The sequence below is a fragment of the Medicago sativa genome, chromosome 2 (assembly GCF_051527215.1).
Source record: "Medicago sativa cultivar Bolivia chromosome 2, Bolivia_mono, whole genome shotgun sequence".
NCBI classification, from domain to species: Eukaryota; Viridiplantae; Streptophyta; class Magnoliopsida; order Fabales; family Fabaceae; genus Medicago; species Medicago sativa.
Window position 1 is genome coordinate 50,674,697 of NC_140750.1, and position 11,474 is coordinate 50,686,170.

Genomic DNA, 11,474 nt, shown 5'->3' on the forward strand with positions numbered 1-11,474 from the left:
CACACATCAAGTTGTTATTGGTGTGAGTTTTTCATCGAATTATCAACAATTGGCGCCCACCGTGGGGCAAGGGTCAAAGGATAATCAAGTACCATGGGTTCGAAGTGGGATATTGAGAAGTTTATCGGCGATAACGATTTTGGGTTATGGAAGGTAAAGATGGAAGCGGTGTTAATACAGCAAAAGTGTGAGAAAGCTTTGAAGGGTGAAGGTTCGTTACCGGTCACCATGTCACGAGCGGAGAAGACCGAGATGGTGGACAAGGCCAGGAGTGCCATTGTCTTGTGCCTTGGAGATAAAGTTTTGAGAGAAGTAGCAAAGGAAGCAACCGCGACATCGATGTGGTCAAAGTTCGAATAATTGTATATGACAAAGTATTTGGCTCGTCGGCAATTCCTAAAGCAACAACGTTACTTATTCAGGATGGTAAAGTTAAAGGCCGTCATGGAGCTACTTGTGGAGTTCAACAAAATCATTGGTGATTTGGAGAACATGAAGGTGCGTCTTGAGGATGCGGGTGCTCTGATGGTGTGGTGTTGTTTGGAGGATGAAGGTGATGTTGGTCACCTTGGGATTGATGCCTAGTGGAGCGGTGTTCGTCTGGAGAGACGTTAAACACTCAACATCAGCCTGGAGAGGCGGTGGTAAGAATACTCATGATCAGTCTGGAGAGGCGGAGGCAACAATACTCATGATTTACCTGTTGAGGTGGAGTTGCAAGGTTGAAGACATAGTGATATGTACGCATTTGCTAGTTGAGGTAGAGTACGCTCAGCTTGAGGTGGAGTTGAACACACCGGTAATGGTACGACTATGGAGGACCTTGGGTGCTATGCTTTATGATGAGCAAGGGATTTCTTCATAAGGTTGAAGAATGTATAGCACGACTTGCGGGATTACTCTAAAAAAAGGCCAAGGGTGATTGGATGCAAGGAGACCTTCAAAGAAACGGGAGATGTCCTGTGTTGAAGATGTTATGGTGAATGCATGTGGAACTACCTAAAACTCCTAGTGTGGTTGGACTGCAAGGACACTTCGAGAAGACGGAAGACGTTCCGATGGCTGAAGAGGTTGAGGTAAAGGCTTGTGGAACTACCTAAAATTCCTAGCGTAGTTGGACTGCAAGTACCTTCGAGAAGGCGGAAGACATTCCGATGGTTGAAGGGATTAGGGTGCAAACTTGTGGAGCTACTTGGTGTAGTGGGAACAAGGGAAAGAGCAGCATGGCGGTTGATGGTTTGGCATCATCACTAATTTGGAGTCAAGGTGGAGATTGTTGTAAAAGTGACTCAAAATTAGAGAAATTGAAGTTTGCTGCAGCTATCAAATCGGAGCCCGATTTAGAGAAATCGGAGTCCGATTTCTGAGACCAGAATTTGCAATTTCATTCGTAAAATATCGGAGCCCGATTTAGAGAAATCGGAGTCCGATTTTGCGCAGATTCAGAAAAAATAAATCGTATTTTTGGGCCTGATTTTGTTCCAATTTATGAGAGATTCTTTTACTATAAATATAGGCTTTGTATCAGAGTAAACCTGGAGATAGAGGGGGCTGAAACAAGGGTTTAGAATGGAAACAACAAAACTAGGGTTTGTATAGAGTTTGTCTCTTTGGAACAAACACTAGGGTTTGAGGGTTGATTCACCTTGGGAAACACTATTAGGATTGAGTCTCTTGGTTACGGGAAGAGGCTGGGTTTTGGGTAGAATTAGGCGGGAGACTTATTCTTGTAACCCATTGATATCTCTTTGTAACGTTACTCATCATATAGTGGAACGGAGGGCTGCTCTCTCCCCCAGACTAGGTCAATTTGGACCGAACTGAGTCAACAAATTCTTTTGTGTTCTCTCTTCCTTTTCTCTCGCTGTTGTTTTCTACTTTTGGCTTGTGATTATAACTGTTCCATACACTTTGATTTTGGTTGCTTAATTATCGCTTGCTCCACACATCAAGTTGTTATTGGTGTGAGTTTTTCATCGAATTCGCTACAGATGTGTCTTTAGCTTGCATAACACACTTTTAAGGATTGCTTAAGACATCGGGGGGTAGTTGACAACTCAATTAAGGCTTATGAAAGAACATTTACATTTGGGAGGGAAATTTGAATTAAAAAAAAACATTAAATGATGTTTCTTTAGCTTGCATAACACACTTTTAAGGATTGCTTAGGAGGGAAAAGCCAAAAGCTATTAGGGTTTAGCAAAAGCTTGACCTAATAAGCTTTTATTGTAAGTATGATACAACTTAAACTATATATAACTGTGAAAAAGAAGAAGTAACTAAAGAAGATCAACTAATATACACTATTAAAAACTCACTTGGATTATCTAGTGGTCTTAAATTGGGATTTTTTAGTGTGTTCGTCTCAATGTCTCAGGTTCGATTTTCTCTGATGAAAATTTCGGTGAGATAGTTTAACTTCTTAAAAAATAAAATATACACTATTAAAAAAATGAATCATATCATATACAATTAATATATATTTTTTAAATAACAATATATGATATTTAGTGATGAAAAGAATGAAATTAATATTATTTTTTTACAAAAAAACATAACGATATCCATTCAAATTGGTAGAATAATCATTCAACATTGCTAAAAATGTAAAGGATGAATCTGCGAACAAACTCATATAATCCAAGTTAATAACATACAACAGCAAAATGCCGAAAAATAATATGATAATTTTAAAGTGATCGGAATATTCATGTCTCCGGATTTGTAACGTTAGTGACCAAATTATTGATTGAATAGTTGATATTTCAATTTGAATCAAATGAACACTGCAACAAGACGGAAAACCAAACAACACCGTACAAGACGACAAACTTCACAAAGGTGCACACAAATGACGAAATGATGATGAAAAAACTAGATATATGTGAAAACCACTTATTTAGATTGAAATAGATAGAAAAGAAGAAGATGGATGGTTTCATGTCAAAAAATTGACCCAAAACCACTCCCTCAATAATGAAAATGGAAGAGAGAGAGAGAGATAGAAATAGAGATAGAGAGAGAGAGAGAGAGAGAGAGAGAGAGAGAGAGACGACATGTTAGAGAGGGATAAAAAAGTTAGAGAGGGTAGAACGAAATTCATATTCGACTTTAATGTCTATAATGTACTATAATTTCTTAGATAAATCTATAATGAAAATTACATAGGATTGAAAGACAAACGGACCATAAGTTGTGCCGTTAACTCGTTTTGGATTGTGAAACCAATTATCTTACATTTATAAATCTAGGAGGTACAATATTGATATGTTTAATCTTTCAAACTTTTTGTAGAAGATTCACGATTTCTAATTCTAAGAAGTCAAAAATATTAAACACAAATTATATAAAGTTATCATGTTGATTGTGGTAACACGCAAAACAATATTCTATATTTGAGGATAACTTTTCTTTTCTAACTTACTTGACTAATTCACTATATAGCTGTCTTAACTGAGAAGATTTATTGCTTTGTTTTTCCCTTAAATTGTGAGTATTTCTTTAGGAAGAAAGGGATGTGGTGGAGGAAAAGAAAGAAATAGACCATGATACCCACATTTGTGTGGTGTGTGTTTATTTTCTTGATAAACTTTTTGGCTGTCTCTTGGTCTAATAATGACGTTATAACTTTATGAAAATCTTTCTTTCAAAAAAAAAAAAAAACTTTATGAAAATCCAAGCTCTAGGATTGAGTTCCTTGATTAAACTTCCACATTACAAGGACATGTACTTCAAAAAGGAGGAATTGTGAAACATACATTGACTTTGAAATTATGAAAACAAATTTTGGTCATTGTCCAATTTATAAGAATTAATTTCATCATATAATCCAATATATCTATGTCTTGTACAGAAGTATTGAGAAGCCGTATAGCCTTGTGCGTACAAAGGGAAAGAAAGAGGCAATAATTTGCATATCAAATCTTATAATGAAATTGGGACCATTTAAAAACATAAGTAGTTGAATTGAGAGGATGCTTTCACACATATGGCCATGGGATTGAGATGGGGATGACGATATGAATTTAAATTTAGTTATTATGACAGAGATTTCATGTTCTCATCATCAAGAGAAATTTTGCTTAGTTGGTGCAGTAGCTATATTTCATCTCACAACCTTACCCCACCACATTTTTTCTAGACATAATTAGACCACGTAGATACAATAACATTAATTGACCACGTGTCAGGAAAAAATTATTTCATGTTTTGTGGTAGCACAACCACATTTTTTAGCTTCGTTTATTCAGCATCAATACTTTCATCTTATTACATTTTTGTCTTGTTGTGTTAACATAAATGGATTTGTATTCTGTAGGTTACCTAGTGTCCTCAACCTACTCGAGGTGTGCCATTTTGTGTTTTTTACGTAAACACCATAGGTATAAATTAAAAAGGATCACTTGGGCCCTTGCTTGTTATGCCTTGCTGGTGAGTGGTGTATAGCTATCGAGACATATGATGACCGACTAGTATAATTTTTGTATTTATATAAGTGTGTTCAACCATATTTTATTTCGGATTATGCTCAAATTTTTGTTCCCCATGATTATGAATTTTTTAAACAATTTATAATTAGTTTGTTTGTCGTATAAAAACTCTAAAATTTAACGGTGGATGTTTCAATGATGATATAAACTTTTTAGATAGGGAGTTAAATTTGACCCGTTAGTATATGCTTATTCGGAACAAAAATGTAATTTACAGGTTTTAGTTAAAGAAATTCAAATAAATTAAATCGTAGTTGTAATGCTACGAAACTCTGTATATCCTCCCTATGTATTTTTATTTTTAGGCTAAAATATGTTTTTCGTCCCTGCAAATATAGCGAATTTGGGTTTTGGTCCCTGGTAAAAAAAAACATTGAAATCAATCCCTGCAAAATTTTTTGTTTTTTAAAAAGGTCCTTGGCCCCACTTTCTTGCTTATATGTCTGATTTTTGCATAGGTGTCACTTGTTGACTGTTTAATTGTGCACATGTGGCAGCCACGTGTAAAATGATTTCATTTTAATCATTTAAAATCAATTTTTAAAAAACAAAAAACATATTTTTAACATAAAAATAAAACATTTAATTTTTATTTATTGAAAATATATATAACCGAAGAATTAGGGGGGGGGGGGGGGGGGGGGGGGGGATTTTAGGGTTTCTCATTTCCCCCTTTTCTTCTCAATCGATCGATCCATCTTCATCATTGTCCTTCAATCGACCCCATCCTTTTCTACCTTCAATCGATTGTTTTCTTCAATCGATTAATTATTTATTTATAAATAAATAATAAAATAAATCTAGCAAAAATCGGGCTGTTACATCCAACATCATCAACATAGTGTTTGATATCATCAAAAAGGGGGAGATTGGAGTGGTTAGTCTTAAGTTTTTTTTTTTATGATGTTTCAATGTTGATAGGCTTTCTTAAGATGTTGTTTTTCTGTTGGTAAGTTTAGCTTAGACTTTGTTAAAGCACCTAGCAAAACTATGTTTCATCATACCTTGTGATTCCTCTTTTTTTTACCTTGCTTGTGTCCCAAGTAACTTCATTTATGCTGTCAAAACTGTTTTTCTGCACTTTTGAGTCGATTCACTTTTGCTTGAATCGTATCACCCAAAGTCTCTGACTATGGGTGAATCGTTTCATGGTATTTTGAATCTTATCACATATGAATCAATTCGAAATTCCTTGAATCGTATCATAAAATCTTTCTAACTTGCATTGAACCGATTCAAAATAGTTTGACACGTTTCAATCTTCATTATGGAGCTTATGAATCAATTCAAATCTTGTGTGATACGTATCAATCTTCATTATATCTTCATTATCTCCATATTTGTCTTTTAGATGTCTGAATCGATTCACACATTTAGTGAATCGATTCACTTTGTTGTTTTTGGGCGAAAATTTCCACTTGCTCTCCTTTTCTATATATTGTCACTTCCTCATTTCTTCCAAATTATTGAATCAGTTGCATATATTCTCTCTAGAGTCTCCAAACCTCATTGTTCATACATTCTTTAAGATTAAACACTTTTTCTTAGAATCACTTTGATCTTTGAGTCATATATTGCTAGAGTGCTATAGGGATTGTAAGTTGGTTCATTCAAGGAAATTGATTGGGTAAATAAAGGTTCTAAAGTGAAGTAAATAATCTCATTCTACCTCCAAAGGTCTTGCGGGTTCTTTCTAAAGTTCTTGTGTCCAAGGGGATCTAATTGCCAGACGGAGCATCGAAGAGTTCGAGTGAAAAACTTCAAGGGTTTCAAGGGTGATTGAAGATTTGAAGACATCAAGAAGCACCAATTTCAAATGTTATTTGAAGATTGGGGGAGTGATTGCATAGGAATTCAAGAACTAGGTAGTTTCAAGGAATTCTTGTAATCACTTTGTAATCAAACATTCAATATTCTATTGTAAGTCCTTGGTGGCGACGTTTTCCATCAAGAAGAGTGGAGATAGCTTGAAGCGAGGACGAAAGAGCGAACTACTATAAATATCGGTGTCTTTTATCTTCTCTATCCTCTTTAATTTTGATTAATTGTGTATTTGAAGGTTGATAAATTGGTAGTGTAGAAATTAGGTGTGATCTATGTTTAAACTTTTAAACTTGATTTTGATTTGTCTCACATTACTATAAGATCACACTTAGTTTTAATTCATTGACAATCTATCAAACACTTACACACTTAGGTTTGGTTTGATATTGTACTTGTTTTGTAACTTGTGTGAATTTCATTAATAGTAGATTATGTTAAGATTACTTAGATCTGTCAAGTCAAAGTTAATATTTGCTTCAAACATAGTCTTATTATTTTTGAACGTTGTTATTGAACTTTGCATAATCCGATAAGTCGTAATTCGTTATTTCTAAAACGCTTTCGCTACAAACTCGATATAATTTTTTAAGGCTTAATACATGCTTTGGTCCCTTAACTTATTTTCTGATTTCATTTTGTCTCAATTTGGTCCTATAAATCTTATACCATTTACCATTTTAGTCCTCTCCGTTAGATTTTTTGCAAAATCCGTTAACTCCTTTCCACGTACCCTTTAGGATTGGTGATCAACATATGATAATTTATATTTTTCTTAATTTTCCTGAAAATAAAAATTAAAAATCACTATCAATCTTCATCTTCTTTCCTCTTCATCTCCTAACTTCATACAAAAAAACCCAGCAACATAAAAATCCATACCTAAAATTCAATCTGAAACAACAATACAATTCATCATCCATTTTTTCTCAAAACAATTCCAACAAGATATTCAAGATTTAAGTAAATCCTCTCTTTTCAACAACAACAAACAACAATTTCTTCAACATAATCAACAACAACAACAACTTTTTCAACCACCACAAACACTCAATTTCAACAGCAGCAACAACAACTATATCAACAATAGCAACGTGGTCTACAACACCAGCAACAACCTCACCAATCTGTAAAGGAAAAATTAAAATTAGGGTTCTTGAAGAGGGGAAAAAAATGAATTGGTTACAATGAATAATTTGTTAGGTGAAGAACAAATTCATCTCCGAAACAATGTTGTTCCTGTTCTAGAAGGAATCAAGAGAGAAATTGTTCAAGAAGAAAAAAAAAATTATCTTCAATTTTTGACAAACTGGAGATTCAAGATTCTTCAAGTTGTAGAAGTGAGATTGAAAATCTTCAGGAAGAAATTCAGAATCAAAATTAAGAACAATCGAAATCAGAGATTGTTGCTTTGGTGTGACGACGACATCGACGGGAAATGATGGTCGTTTACGGCGGAATCAGTCGTTGGAGGTGGTGGTTCCAGCGAATTTTTTAACTTCATTTCTCTAATACCTTCACATCTCTGATTCTGCCTCTCTACTTCTGTTGATCCTTCGAATTTTGTGGTGGAGATTGATTTTTGGTTTGCCATTTAAAAAATAATGAATTTGAGTTTCAATTTTTTGATTTTCTGGGATTGTTATATGAAGATAATGGACAAAGATGAAGAAGATGATGATGATGAAGAATACTAGTGAAGATGATGAAGAGAAAAATTTAGGTGTTAATCATTCACCGTAGGCTATACAATAGACCTACATGATCCAACAGTTTTCTATTTGAAAAAAAGATCAAACAGTTAAAATTAAAAAATTTAATAGGTCTACGGTAGACCACCTGCAATGCTGTTACACCTTAGACATTTATGGTTAAAATGTAACGGATATGATCAAAAGAGGTAACAGCAAAAGACATAAGGGATCAAATTGAGACACTTTATAGTTATGTGACCAAAATGAAATCCAAAAATAAGTTAAGGGACCAAAGCATGTATTAAGCCAATTTTTAAACGCTATTCACCCCCTTCCCTCTAGCGCGTATTACCTTGCCTTATCGACCAACATTAGTTCCTAAAAAAATGAAGGAACTGAAGTGGTAGAAGAGAAGAGTCGCAAGGAAATTAAAGAGCAAGGAAGAAGAGAATTCAAGTGATGAGAAACGCAAAGAAGTATCCAATAAGGTGCTAAGTGAAGAGGTGGCTCAAGGTGAAGTTAAATCTAGTGCTGAAGATGAGGGTGCACCTATAACCTTTGACGAAATAAAAATACCAATCTTAGAAGTGAAGTTCGTGAAAAGAAAAGATAATTTTTCACATAAGGACCAAAGGAGAAGAAAGATGAAAAATCGAGGACAGAAAGAAAAGGAGAATGTTTTAGTATCGAAAATAGTAGTTGATGAAGATATACAACATAAGATTGGGGAATGCAAGAGTCTCGATACGAAAGTTGAAACCGATGAGGATCAAGAAAAGGAAAATTTTCAAGAACTCATTAAAGTTATAAAAATTTAAAACTAAACATTCCCAACAAAGAGATGGTCAAGCAAAGCCCCTGTTGCCTGAAACTTCGTCAAGAGATCCTAACTCTTGAGGAAAATCCATCATATGAAGAATTAATTCTCTAACAAAAAATCGTTGTGCTATTTGTGAATTTCTTATTCCTAAAATAGAAGGAGATTTCGGTCATTTCAATGTCCTTGTAACTATAGGGGATGCATATGTAGGTGAAGATTTGTGTGACTTAGGAGCAATTGGCAACCTAATGCCACTTGCCACCTTCAATCAAATTGGAGGATTGAAGTTGATGCCTTGTTTCATAAACGTTGGCCTTTCAGATGGTACCACAAAAAAACCTTTAGGCATGGTAAGAAACATGATGATTAACATTGAAGGATTTCAGTTCGAGATCGATGCCATTCTCTTAAAAGACAACAAAGATCAAGACTACCTGTTGATTCTAGGAAGATCATTCATGGCAACTAGTAAAGCTTTGGTGTCATAAGTTCGAATGGTTACTATTAATGCTAATCGGTAACTCCTTCATCTGATGCATACAATAAGACTATGGAAATTGCTTATGATTGAGAAGCTTTCAAAGCACTAGTATAGAGTTGGTCTGATGGGTCAGAACGTAAAGTGGAATACTCAGAAGAAGATGAATCAGAAGAAGAATGGACATCGAAAACACAAGGAGCCTTAAGGCTTGGGGCTAACAAGCTTAACTTAAACATATTCATCAAGCTTGCGAAACTAAACACTCGTTGAATGAGAGGCAACCCATAAGTTTAATTTCAGTCATAAGTCATTTATTTTACACAGTCAATACATCTCACAATTTCTTTACTTTTATTGTTTGCAAACTCGTGACTAGGCTTATTATTTTTACATGAATTGCATAACCTTTCCTTTTCCAGAAATTCCAAAAATATTGTGTTATTCTTGGAAAATTATTCCAACCATTAATAGCAGAGGGTCAGCTTATTTATAAAGTTCAAGAGCATGATAACTATGAAGGTGAGAAAACACAAGAAGGGGGTTGAATTGTGGTTTCTTTTTATTTTCTCCTAAACTAAGGTCACTGTTCAGAACCTGATAGAGTTCAGCTTCTGAAGTGATGTTCAGAATCTAAATGCAGCGGATAAGTAGAGAGAGAGAGAGAGAGAGAGAGAAGAAAGACACAAAGCAATTATACAGGTTCCTTCCACAGACCGGAAGTAGTCATGTCCCCCTTGCACTTCCAAGGAGAGTTCACTAAAATCAATATCTGATTACAACTGCTCACTGCTCAAAATAGCAAGAGACTTCAAACTACTCAAGCACAACTGCAAGAGATTTCCTATGCTCAAGAACAAAATCAAGAGACTTCCTATGCTCAAGCACAATTGCAAGAGACTTCTATTCAAACAGAATTACAAAGAAAATGTTTGAGGTTGAACACTTGATATACAATAAATGGTGTTCACAATACAAATCAGATACAGACTCATAAGACTCTAGAATTTCTAAGATATGAAAGTTGAAAAGAAATTCTAAGTGAACTTTGATGTGGAACAATTTCAGCAGAGTTTTGACACTTGTAAAATTTTTGTGAGTCTCTTGGAAATATTTAAGTCTTCACTCCTTTATATAGAGGTGTGAAAGAGATGTTGTTGATTGCCAGCCGTCAAAAAGAGTCGTTTGAAGCTTGATCAAATCACCAATGATCGGTTGCTTGATTTAGTTATTGTCCTATGAAGGAACAATTTCAAATCCATTCCATGTATAGAGGAATACCATTGTAGTCACAACTGTTGTTCTTGTACTATTGCAGACACAAAACAGAGTAGTGAAGATAGTGGTTGTACAATTGTACTATTGTCGTTTTCCAACGTTCTCCAAGGAATAAGCATCCAATGCCTTCAAATATTCCTCTGAATTAGTCGTTGCTCCAGGCTTTTATTCTTCTGCAATGATAGGTGTGATGATAACAGCATTTAACAGAATTTGACGCTTCCAGTCTTCAGCTTCTAAATCTTCAGAACCTCTGATGACGCCAGCTTGTTATATCCTTCTGATGAGAGCGCTTCTGATGACGTCAGCTTTAGAATCTCTTGTCTTTAGAATCTCTTTTCTTCAGAATGCTTCCTTGCAACACAAGCTTCCTTTTTGTAGATACCATTGCTCTCATTTGTTCTTCAGAACCTATGCTTTTAAAGACACTAAATTTTTGTCTATGGTCCTGCACACTTGAACAAATATTAGCATATCCAATTAACAATTTTTAATACCTTGTTATCATCAAAACTCAAAGGGTAGTGTTAAACACATTTTGTTCCAACAAACTATTGGTCCTTGTTGCAGAAGATACTCAGAAATATTCACCATTTCAATATAACCGGTTATATTTTGAGCCAAATTTGTTTCTACTTTCTGTACGGACTATCGATTATATTATCATACATACGACACACTTGTTTTGGTACCTTAAGGCTTTTTCAGATAACCCTGATTTATTATTGTATTATCTTTTGTGAAACCACTTTGAGCCTCCATAAATTATTTCTATCTTTGTTATCGATAAGTGCCAAGAAGTGTTAATTTCATGTTATATTTCATGCACTTTTTGTTACTTGTTTTACAAGTTATTGAAGGAAAAGCCGAGAAATAAGTGTTAAATGGCTTAT